This window comes from Solea senegalensis, linkage group LG21 (genome assembly GCF_019176455.1).
Source record: "Solea senegalensis isolate Sse05_10M linkage group LG21, IFAPA_SoseM_1, whole genome shotgun sequence".
Taxonomy (NCBI): domain Eukaryota; kingdom Metazoa; phylum Chordata; class Actinopteri; order Pleuronectiformes; family Soleidae; genus Solea; species Solea senegalensis.
Genome location: NC_058040.1, coordinates 16,866,327 through 16,878,892, shown reverse-complemented (window position 1 = coordinate 16,878,892; position 12,566 = coordinate 16,866,327).

The following is a 12,566-nucleotide window of genomic DNA, read 5'->3' as shown; positions in this document are numbered from 1 at the left end:
ACTCCCGTGTGACGTCAGGCGACTCGAGAGAGAGCCACGGATTAAGAAAACACACGTCGCCGTCAAAGCCTGAAATTGAGTCAAGCTGTCCAGTCACAGCTGGGCGGCTCTCACAAACGTTTGTGTTATTGGAGGTGAAGTGTTTTCAGGTCAGCGGCAGAGATCATTGTTTGGCTTGGACATCGGGGTTGACCCAAACAATTCCTGTTGCCTAATGCCTACAATAATAGATTTATGTATGTGTAATGGAAATATTTACACGGGAAAATCCTCTGTTAGGTTTCTGCATGTGGTTCTGTTTTTTGGTTCGCAAATGTTTGCATCTTGTTGCATTTCTGTTTGCAAAGGACTTGATTTTACTGTCAATAAAAGAGCATAAAACGAGGACATAATGGTGGCTCTGGGTGATAGAAAATGTGAAAAAATACAATTACAAGCTATCGTTCATTAACGACATCGTGCACATTAACTACTGTAATGTGTTCTGGGTGTTTGGGACCGACTCATGTGGTGAAGTTAAAAGTCCAAAATCAATAGGAAGTGTCCTGGGTGTGAATAAAAAAGGGGAGCATGGGTTGTGAAAGTGAAGAAAAGGTGCATAAAAGTGAAAGAAATGTGACAAAGATTAACACAAAATAGTGTGTATTCACCGAGTTATGCACACGGGGGGGAAGAAAGCTGAGTCAAGTCAAGAGATCCTATGAAAACATCTTTTTTTTGCCAAAGTAAACACAGAGCAACTGATCAGGCAGGAGGAAAAAAAAAAAAAAGATGATGTGGCAATTTTCTCTCTTTTCAAACACTGACTCACTACAAGGCACTGACAGGCCTGGAGACAGATTATTATACTGTTATGCCATGTGTTTTTTAACCACATTTTCATTTTGCAAAAGAATAAAAAAAAAAAAACAATAGGACACTATCTATATCTATCTCTGTAAAAGAATAACATAAGTGGCGATGGACGTCCAACAAAAAGTAAGACTAATAAAAAGACAAACAAGTCGTCGCTGGTCAGAGGATAAAATGGAAAACAGATACGGGCAGAGCACGATGTTTAGTTTCTCCAGCTGTTTTATGACCTGTTTTTGTCCGTTTGGTTATTAGAAAGTCCTCGCACAGACTTTTACTCCGGATTAAAGAGATAAAATCCCCTGAAGATGAAGGTACCTAAAAGAAAGAAATCTGATGGAACGGCTTAGATTCAAGGTCTTAAACAGACTTTAATAGCTATTGGGATATTTATAAAAAAGTGGAGGATCAAAGACTAATATGCGCACATGCACTACAGACAGGCGGCAGGTCATCTGTGTGGTAGTAAACCTGCCAGCGTATAAGACCACCTGAGAGCTCGTGGCAACATCGAGCTCAACGCGGCCAAAAATCCAATACAGTGACTCATGTCTGGAGGCCTTGGACAGTCCGTACTCAGTCCTGGGTACTTGGACCATTTAGCAGGCAGTGATGTCTCAATACTACTTTTTCATGTCCAACGCTGATACCGACATTCCAACCTTGAGTATCTGGTGATACAGATATCATCAGTCTGACAGTGATGTGTGCATTTGAATTAATAACCTACATGTGTTTCATTCAAACCAGGGTTCACACAGTACTTTTCGGTCTGGGTTACAGTATGTCAAGGCGCTAGTAAAGCTAGATGATTGCAAACAGTCACTGAAAACACAAAGAAGTACATTCTCCTACAGAGCCTCAGAACTCACAGAACTGACATATTACACAAAATATCCATTTGTGTAATAATTCGGTTATGAGTATATCTCGGTAATTCATTCCTAACCTAAAATAAAACTATATTATTATTAATTATTTATTAGCAGTGTCTAATTTAAGATAAAGAACACGCCGTACAAATAAGTTACACCGTTTCTGATCATGAAGACCAAACAGAACAGAATAATAATAGCATCAATTACAACATAAAAAAAATCCATAAAGGTCGTGGACTGCAGCTGATTATATCTGATGTTGTTTTTCTCATTCCGATAGTCGATTCCAGTGATTTTAGATCACTTTGTCCCCACTGACTGAGTGAGATTGGAGCAAACACAGCGCAGTGAAAGCCTTTACAGAGCTGCGTAATGAACGGCACTGCTAAAAAGCAAATATATTATGGATGATCAGTTCATCAGAGTTCAGTGAGTAAGCTTTTTATAAGACGCAAAAACTCCCTGATGAAGAATTGTTACACAGCGGTTTTCAACTGTTAAGATAAGATTTAAAGAATAGATAAAGGATTTTTACATTTTTCAACATCAGAGTTCCTCTATCGTTGCCGTACTTACTTTTCAAATATGTTTCACTATGCAGTAAAATACTGTATTTACGCATAGATTTTAGTTTACTACTTTATGTACAAAGTATAACGGTCACAGATCTGAGTTTCTGATCACAGTTGGACTAAACTAACATTTAAACTAAACATTTAGCTTATAAGACACTTAAATTACAATCCAAGAACATTTTTTAATGAATAGAAACTGTGTACTTGGTCTGTATCCCTCTTACATTCTCCTACAAGAACAGAGAGGGTTTGTGTCTCGTTAATAATGTTGTATTCATGACACAGTAAGCAAACACAGAGGTGCAAATAATAAAATATGGTATATAATTAAGGCTAAACATCTTGGCTTGTCCTGTAATACTAATATGTTCTAACACCGGTAAAGAAGGAGTGGTCTGTGCATTTGAACATTTTAAATGTTGTATCCTAAAATAAAAAAAAATAAAAAACACTATTTCTAATGCAGAAATCTGGTCATGTGCAATGTTTTGGCAGTGAGTGCTTCCTCACTGGTTCAGTCTGAGGTCAGGGGGGGAAAAACACACGATGTTCCCTTCTGTCAAAGTCGTCTCTCTGTTTTTCTCCCCCTGCTACAAACACTGAGATAATCTCTGCGGCCACATCTGAGGAGGATGTGTCCAAAAACATCTATCATTGTTTTTAAAACGGTTGAGAAGTGCTGAAGCACACATTTTTACCATCTCATATACAGCGTATGTGCTTCTGTTGTACACATTTTTGCCAATAAGTCCACAACCTGTCACCTGTTCCGACTCTGAGTCTCAGTATTGCTGTTAAAAATGATAATAAACACAGTTAAGCTTGTGGAACAGTCATAACCCAGTTATAAGTTTAGGCCTAAACTAATTACCAATGCTACTCTCCAGCAGCAATTTGTTTTGTTGACATTTTTCCTGAGCGAGCCAAGATGAGCTTGAAATGAAAAAAAAAAATTCAGATGACGACAGATTAAGGAGCGATGACTGGATGATTTATTCGTGCTTTAGCTTCAAACTTCATCAGTAAACATGATCTGCAGCTGTTGCTGTTCACATCTGACAAAACATCTGCGGTCAAACCTGTTTAATATTATTTGTGCAGTAAAACATATAGACACTACTCTCAGCTGACTCATTAGACCCACTGTATTATTATCATTATTATTATTATTATTGTTATTTTTTATTTTTATTATTACATTTTAACTTCCATATTGATTGTCATGATCGGCACAAAACTTGGAAGTGGAGCAATACAGGTGATAGCAGTCATTCTGAAAGACTGGGTCCAGACACAAAGATGGGTCGCGGAACAATTTTTTTTTATTTCCCTGACATTTTAGTTGAGATTTATGAGTACACATGTAAGAAAAGTAACAAAAAATTAAAAGGGAAAAAAAGTTTGTAGTAATTAATTTCCCAAACATTTCCAAACGCCTGGAAATTATTCCTGTAATGTGTCGGCTACTACATTATGCACAAATGTGCCTTTGTGATGATTGATCTTGTGATTTGAGTCTTTAAAAAGTATAGAAACTTTAGGTTAAAAGAATATCCTGGATGCAGAGAACTTTCAGAATGGGTTTCTTCAGGCATGCAAGTTACTACTGGCAAACAGACCTAATGCACATACAGAGTTCCAGCAGGGACTGACAGCAGCTGACCAGGCTTCTTAAAGGAGAGCTGATTAGTGATGATATCCAGGTGCTCTTGATTGTGATGGAGAGCAGGTGTGAGGAGGGCAAAGGTGGAAGGAGGAGGGAGAATGAAAGTATACTCACTCATCCACACAGAAAAAAGTCAGGTGTCACAGAGAGGTGGATGATCACACACACACACACACACACAGGAAACACCTGCTGTGAGCTCTTCAGAAAGCATTCATCACTGTGTGTTTCAAGAATGAAAATAAAAAAGTGCAGCCAATTAAAGATTTTTACATTATCAATCCCCGACGATGGCCGGTTTATGTGTAGTAATCCCCCAATTTATACAAAGGACTGTTTGGAGAATTAAAACACACATGCATGTTTATGTCCTTAGTGCAGTCCCCACAATATCTACACTAATAATCTTAGTGTGCAAGTATTTTAAACATTAACCTTAACTCTGTCACTAATGTGTTGTTAATTACATCAACATGCGACATCACCTTAATGCTCAGCTAGAAAGTGCTAGCTTAAGCCTTAATAGGTACGTTTGCTAGCTGACACCGTTAGTTAGCATGAATTAAGGCAAAATGTATGAGAAATTGCTTGTAAAAAATATATGAGATGAATTTAAAGAGTGTGTGATTTTGCTATGTGTCACATTTTAAGAGCAGCTAGTCAACGCAGTATGTGACACACACTTGCTAGCCTGTTTCATTTAGCCTCAGTAAAGAAAGAAGCTATCGGCTGTCCAAAAAGTCGCTAAATGACGTCATTACCTAATTTGTGTAACTGGCCATGTGTATGTATTGAACTGGATGCTGTAGGAGAGAGGAATAACACAACTAAATATGTTGAGAACTACAAATGAACTTTCTTCTGTTGTTTTTATGTCACAATTCCAACATTCCTCTTTTATTCAGACTTGAGTCGAGACAAAGGGCCCCAAAAATATAGTGATTTTTAGACAAAGAATTTTTTTTTATTTATGGATCAGCCAGAATAACACCAGAAACGTCACTAGATTTATTGCTAGTCACTTGACTTGGGGTCTGATTACTCACAAAGTCACTAAGTTGGCAACAGCTGGTTCCCAGAATGTTAGGAAATCTTTCCTCATCTCTGTACGACCCAACTTGGAAGGATTTTTGATTAGCAGAAACGGCCCGTCCTTCTTAATCTCCTCTTTTATTTTATTTTTATTTTTTTTCCTCTCACTCACGGCCTGCCTTTTTTGTTTGAATCTGCAGAAAGACACAGAAACCAGAGATTACTCAAACAGCGTCATGACACTCCAAAGAAACCGCCCATTACATGGAACAGTGATTGTAGGTCTGGCTAACCTCCGCTTCTACTTCACATATCAACTTTGCGAACACATCACAGAGAGCTGGGTTTTTTTTTCTTTTTTTTCTTTATTTTATTTTTTGAAGTGTTTGGATGTGAATGTTGACTCAGTATCTTCTGTCACCATCGAGCGATTACGTGTCTGATTGTGTCTGCAGTGCACATGAGTCATGGAGTAACTGCACCACTTTAGAAGATGGAGGGTTTTTAGGCTCGTAATTGTGCAATACGGCCAAACTAGAGCGCATGAGGGAGTGCAGGTGTGCGTTTTTATCCACGGTAATTAGCATTGTGTGTGTGTGTGTGTGTGTGTGAGAGAGAGGCTGCATTTATCATTATCATAATTACACCAGTTTCCTCTTTCTTCTCTCTCTCTCTCAACCTCCATTTCCCTCGATCCTTGACTTCCTGTCTTCATCTGTTTATCTGCTCATTCTCTTTCCTTGATTTGACCATTAGGATCCTCATAGAGATTACGTTACATACAGCCCTAATGAAAACCTCCTCGTTAGATCCAGCATTGTCGACTGCTCTGTTTGGATTTCATTGGGAATGATAACGGGGAAATTCCAGTTTCATACAGTATTCCAGTTCCTGTCACACTCGCTTTTGTGTGCATTTCCCAGGATCTCGGCGTATTTGTAAGAGTAAACAAAACAACTTCATCCTTTCTGTTGTTGGGTACGAGCTCCCTGAAAAACATAATTAAACGGATGCTGCATCATGTGTTGGACACAGAGAGACAGCGCGATGCAGAGAAAATGAGTAGTGTTTGAGGTCGGCCACCGAGTGGAAAACCAGGGATTTGGAACATGATTTCCTGTGGAAAGAGTGATGTCATGATGGCCTGTCTTTCACACACACACACACACACACGCACAGAGTCTGTTAATCACGTTTACCCTCGCAGTCACTGTTATTGTCGTTAACACTGTCTCTGTCAACTGATTTTTTTACTACAGTGGTCGTGGAACAAAGTTTGTGAGTGCGGTTCATTCAGAACTTGGCAGCGGAGATTCTCGTCTGAATTTGTTATTTTGTTTTTCTGTTGCAAAAAAAAAACAAAACAAAGATTTCATCTTCTTCTCCAAACCACAGTGTGAATCCTCTGCTCCCGGACGGTGATGACTTGGAACTCAGACTAAATTGCAAGCGCTAGTTTAAGTTCAGCTGTTTTTCTAGTTGACTTTATTGTCAAATTATCCTCATTCAATTAGAGCCATAAATATTCTTGAAATACGTCTTGTGCATGTGATTGAAATGTTAACAAGAGTATGAGAGTGAATGATTTGCTTCTGAAAAACCACACTGTAGCCCATAAAATATAAATTTCCCTCAATAGCCTCCTCACGTTTTCCATTTTCCTCAAATGTGCCTCTGTCAAGATCAATAATCAATGGAATAAATCCACTGATTCCCTTAAAATAAGTCGATTTCTGACTTTTTATTTCATTTTCGACCGTGTAAACAGAAACTGTTTTCCATAATTGTGTCTATAACACAAATTATAGTTACTGAATGAGTCCCACGCAAGTGCCAGTGCAGTGATGCAATGACGCCCCAACGGCGTAATCCAGATAATGTACTAAACACTGTTAGCGGTATTATACAAGTATCTGGATTGGAGCCACTGTCTGGATTCTTAGAGTATGTTCTCAGTCGGGAAGGCTGTCTCACTCCACCAGGTATCCTGACTCCTGGGGAGAACTGGAAAAGTGGTGACATGTTTCCGTATAAAGCCCTCATTTCTGCTTATATATAGAGAAAACAGAGTGTGAGAGTGCAGACGCGCATATTTGCATGTTTACTCATGGCTTCAGATGTGAGGGGCTGGAGGTGCAGACTGCTTCTTTGTTTTTCTGTGTCCTTCTCTCAACACTTTTCGACACTCAAACGTGTCCCTGACTCCTCCCCGCGTTCTTAAGTCACATCCTAATATGTCCTCTAATGGTTGGTTGGTTTCTTTTTGTTTTACTTTAATTAAAACCATGGAGTTAAGGGCGTTTTTTGGGATAGTTAAAGGTTTTTTTTGCCTAAGATGCCGATGCTTGTCCTCATTAAAAATGATGGCTTCCAGTCGGGACACGAGGAAACACAGATTTCCGCCACTTAACCAACGTCTCACCTTGTAAAACCCACAATATCTGCAAATATAACTGTTTTACTACTGGATACTTAACTTTGGGCTGTTGCTTACTATCTGCACCAAAGTCCTTTGAGAAAATCATCAATTTTACATCATGGCACGCAGCAGTTGTTGAACCCCTTCTGCCTCCTTTACTAAGTTCAAATGTGTTATTTTGTGGATTCTGTGTTTGAAATCCTTCTTTCAGATTCATATAAGTGACACAAACTTAACAAATGAGGCAGCAGTAAACCAGCAGCTCTTGCGTCCTCATGAGCTAAAAATGAACATTTTCTCTATGGAGTTTGGTGCGGGAGAGTGAGCGGTACGCAAGCTTCATTTTCCAGCTGGAAAAACGAGTTCCACTGACTTTTCATGGACAAGACATTTGCTTGTAAGAACACCTGCAGCCTTTTTAATGACCTTGTTGTAATTTTAACACACAACCATGCATGATCCCCTCTGCTAAGGTTCAGCCGCAATTGGCCCCCAGGCAGCCGTTTGTGGCCTCACTCTTTTGTTTCCCGCTGATCGATTTCACATTTAACCCGATTCACGTGTGTGAATATCGCTTGGGTTTATGGATTTCGTAGATTCCCTTTATGCGACTTTGCCAACCTTTCACCAGCGAAACTGCTTTACGATTTCAAAAATCTCACATCATTTATGGATGCCTGATTCACATTACTGGGGGAAAAAAGGTTGGATGTGTGTCGATAATCCATTCCTCCTGCTGTAGTAGTAATGTAGTTGTGGCTCTAATTTTCCACTCTGCCTCATTGGCATAAGTACAGTTTACAGGTCATGACCACGGCGTCTCTTTTTTTTCCGTTACTCACTGTTTTAGTGAGTCTATGGAATAGTTTTATGGATCTTTTGCTTTTCTCACATTATTCTCGTACTTCTTGCTCCATCAATTTGTCTCTCTGCATTGGAAATGCAGTCTCGCTTTGTTTCCTTCTGGCTGTGTTTTCTTCTTAATTTATGACATTTTTCTCTGTACACTTTCACCCCTCCTCAGTTTCTCCCCTTTGTCGGTCTCACATTTCTTCTCAATGGCTTTTCGTATTTCCTCTTTTTTCTCTCTATCTCCTCACAGTTGACGTCACACTGTTCCCAAGGCACGAAATTGTGTATCCACACATTTCCATGCACAGTTAAGCTGATGCTACATTTGTAACTCGTCAACACCAGTCAACACCCACTTTTAGCTTAAGCGTAGCCTTTTGGCAGTTTCAGGTTTAGCATGTGGCTAGCTGTTAGCATGTCGAGCGCCATTTTGAGTCGTCTGCCATCCAGTAACTTAAAAATATCCTCTTTCTGGTGTTCAATAAGCTAGCAAGGCTATTTACGGGAAGTTGTAAGGCAACACAAGTAAGTTACCGCGTGTAATAAGCGATATAGAAGTTAGCGGCGGCTGTGCACATAGGAATGTAGCAGTGCTTTTCTGTTGTTCATTATAAATGCCTTTTTCAGGTGTTTTTGAACACCTCAGGGCAAACTAGCAAAGTAGTACTAAGACAAAAGCTGTGTTTGCATGTGCAAAATGATTTATTTTTCTGATTGGAATTTACAATTCCATCATTTATGTTAATTAAATTAAACATGCACCAAGAGTTCAGTCGGGATGGACTATTTTGACAAAAGCAGCTAGTGTTGCCTAATTAAAGAAGAAGCGTCACTTCCGCCTACATAGTAAACAAACGCTGCTCGTCCTCTTACTGTCCACAATCCGTCTTTTTCTTCTGCGTCTGCGACTTTCGTGTCTGTTCCTTATTCTTTTATTGGGGGGAAGGAAAATACAGCAGTAACAAAATGGGAGTATGTCACGTTTATGAGTATCAAACAGCGGATTGGCATGTTTACATGACATATTTTTGTTCCGATCAGACTTTTATTCTGATTACCTTAAAATGTTTGTCCTTAACGACAACTTGACTTGAAGCAAAAGGAGCTGTTGTATAAATAAGTACTCAACTCTCATTCACATTACATGGGTGTGTTGTTCCAAGTTTCAGTACAATTTCAGTCCGTTTACGTATATTTTAAAAGTCCAGTTTTAGTCCGACTAACACTATAACGCTCACTAATATCTAGTAAAGGCACTGATTTAAAGGTGTGAGGAAAATGTTTTGTGGGAGTCACACTGACTAGCTTCTCCCTTATTTGACGATAACACACACACACACACACACTAACAGCTCTGTGTGTGTGTTTGTGAGCATGTGTTTTATGTGTGTTTATGGCTTGCCTGTTGACCTTATATGCGACTGTGTGTGTGTGTGTGTGTGCGGGTGCGTGAGTGCATGTGTTCCGAGGGTTACAGACAACGATTGTTCGCTCTGGGTGTTAGCTTTCGGGGCAGGAAGTGCACGTTGGGGTCGGGGGGGGATCCAGACACGCTCAGTCTGCACACATCTGTTCAAATACCAGAGACCCTCAAAGTCACACAGGAAATGTGTGTGCGAGTGTGTGCGTGTGCCACAGAAGCCACTCTTTGTGAGCGTAATTTATAAAAGTATTTGACCTTTTCCTGCATAAAACACTTTCCCACAATAAATAACAGAGGGGAAATCTGTCATGTACCTGCTGGACTTTTACTCCAAAAAGGGCACAGGCGCTGTACAAACAAGTCCACGTTTTTCTTTCCCTGTGTACAGTAAACCTGATACTGAGGCTCAGAAATACACGATACATCTTTATTATTGCTGATGTGTCACGTTGCTATTAATATTACAGATGTGCGGTACCTTTCATAATGGGTCAGACATTTGTAGCTTAAAAAAACAATATTACAGTCAGCCTTCCTTCCAGTGATGGTTGCCAGCAAAAGCTGTACATATTATATATAACACTTGACGAGCCAAATGTTTTATAATTAGAGAGTGACTATTGTCTCAGTTTTATCCCCCTAATAAATGCAGCATATACTTTCTATTATCTAGCAGGGGTGTCAAACTCTAATGACCTGAGGGCCTAGGAAGATCTAATCCGGTCCAGAGAGAAAGTGAGTGTGAAAACACGACTGTTCAGTAGCAGGTGGGCAATATGAGCTAAAACTTATATCACAATATTCCATCATGATGTCACAATAAAGATATTCATGATGATATTTCACAGAATTTCAATGTAAAAGTGCATGTTTTGAAACGGAACGATGCCTACTTCTGTATGATGACATATTTATGATGCAAAATAAATCTGTGAATATCAAAAACAGATAAATACATGTAAAATGAAGTCAATAATAACGTGGACAACTGTAAGGCTTACAGTATTTACATGTAATAAATAATGTAAGTTAATGTTGAAGGCAATACTATATATATACATATATACAATATATATATACTATATATATATATTCTGTAACTTTATTTATATATACATGTATATATATATATATGAACACATATATGTGTATACAGTATATATACATATATATATATATATACCTCATGAGAATTCACTTCATAAATCCTGGCTTCCACTAAATAACCAACTGCAATATCAGTGACATCACCCATAAAAATCTGAGCTTCCATTTTGAAGCCTCGAAATTCACAATTTCACACCATTTTGAGGTTTTTGCGAATCAGATCTTTCTTAGACGTCACCTGTAAGCCTATTGGGCAACACCAGCTGTCCATCACACGAGTGTTCAGCGGTGTCTAAAGTGGAACATCACTTATCCTGTCGAGAGAAAGGTGAGACTAGAGAATGTTCGATAAGATGAAATCCTCAGTAAAGGTCCAAGCTCATTTCCCCACAGATTCCATTTCAACTGAGTGCTTTTTGCTCCCCGACAGCTGTAAGATATGTTCTTACCCTGGCTGCCGACATCCAACAAATCACAGAAAACTACATACGTCCAGCTTTTATACACACATATATATATATATATATATATATATATATATATATATATATACATGTATATATGGTGTGTGTTCATGATACTGGCAGCTTCTGTCTTTTCCCTCTTTGTCTGGGCGTGACTTCCATGGTCTGCACCTGCTTCTCGTTAACCTGCTGCTCGTTCAGCCGCACACCTGACTTCAATTAAGATGTTTTAACCCTGGTTCTTAAGATCCGTCCTTCACGTGTTACTGAAGACTCAGCTTTCTCACTAGTATCTGTTTGTCTCATGACATGCGGGTAACTGTGTGTTTTTCCATGTGCCTGAGTTCCACTAGTGAATTAAAACCTAAGGAAACACAATAAGCACTTTCCCGCACAGAAAACAACATGTTTATTGTTTATGGTATAGCGCTGTCTGCAACACTTATTGAGAGCTTTTATTAGGTGTGTTGCTGGTCGTCAAATTGGGAAAAGTCTGGCAACAGAGACTTTGTTTATGTTTTTCCCCTCTTGCCTCCTGAAGGTTTAAACACAATCCAACCTTTGTACACGAATCAGGAAAAAAACAGCACTAAATACTATAGTTGCACAGCAGAAGAGCTAAAACTGATTTTTATTTAAATCATTTCCACTTACCAGTGCTACATGGCATCTTTGTGTCGCCACTTGCAGGAAAAGCCTCTCACATACACATTCACACACAAAACTGACTCATGGGGTTTTTTGCAATGGCTATAAAATGGTTTCTTCAAACACACCCTGTTGATTAAGAGTCAGTTACAGTGTCTGCGATGATGGGGAAACGAGGAGAAAGGGTTAGAAGGAGGAGAAATGTGGCAAAATGTGAGTGAGGGAGGGAAATGACGGGAAAAGGGTAGACAGGAAGGGTTTGGGTAGAAAAGGAGAAGGATGCGAGGAGGACAGGGGGGACGGAATGGAATGGAAATGGGCCCTGGAGGAAAAGAGAAATAAAAAAGTCACTAAATGTTCCCATGTGTTGCTGGCGTCAAAAATGAAACGGCATCGCACAGGAGAAATGAGGAGATCAAAGCAGGAGGATACTGAGGAAAAACGGAGTGTCATGGCAACCATCTGACCTAACTGAGGGAGCGGAGAAGATGAGAAGGAGGAGAGGAAAGGAGGAGACTTGTTAGGATGGAAGATGCGACGTGATAAGACGGCAACAGGAAAAGAAGGCAAACAATACAAATTGTTTTTGACAGATTTCAAAGTCAGGCAGGGGAAGACTGAGAGAAAATGTTATGTCTTGATATTTAAAG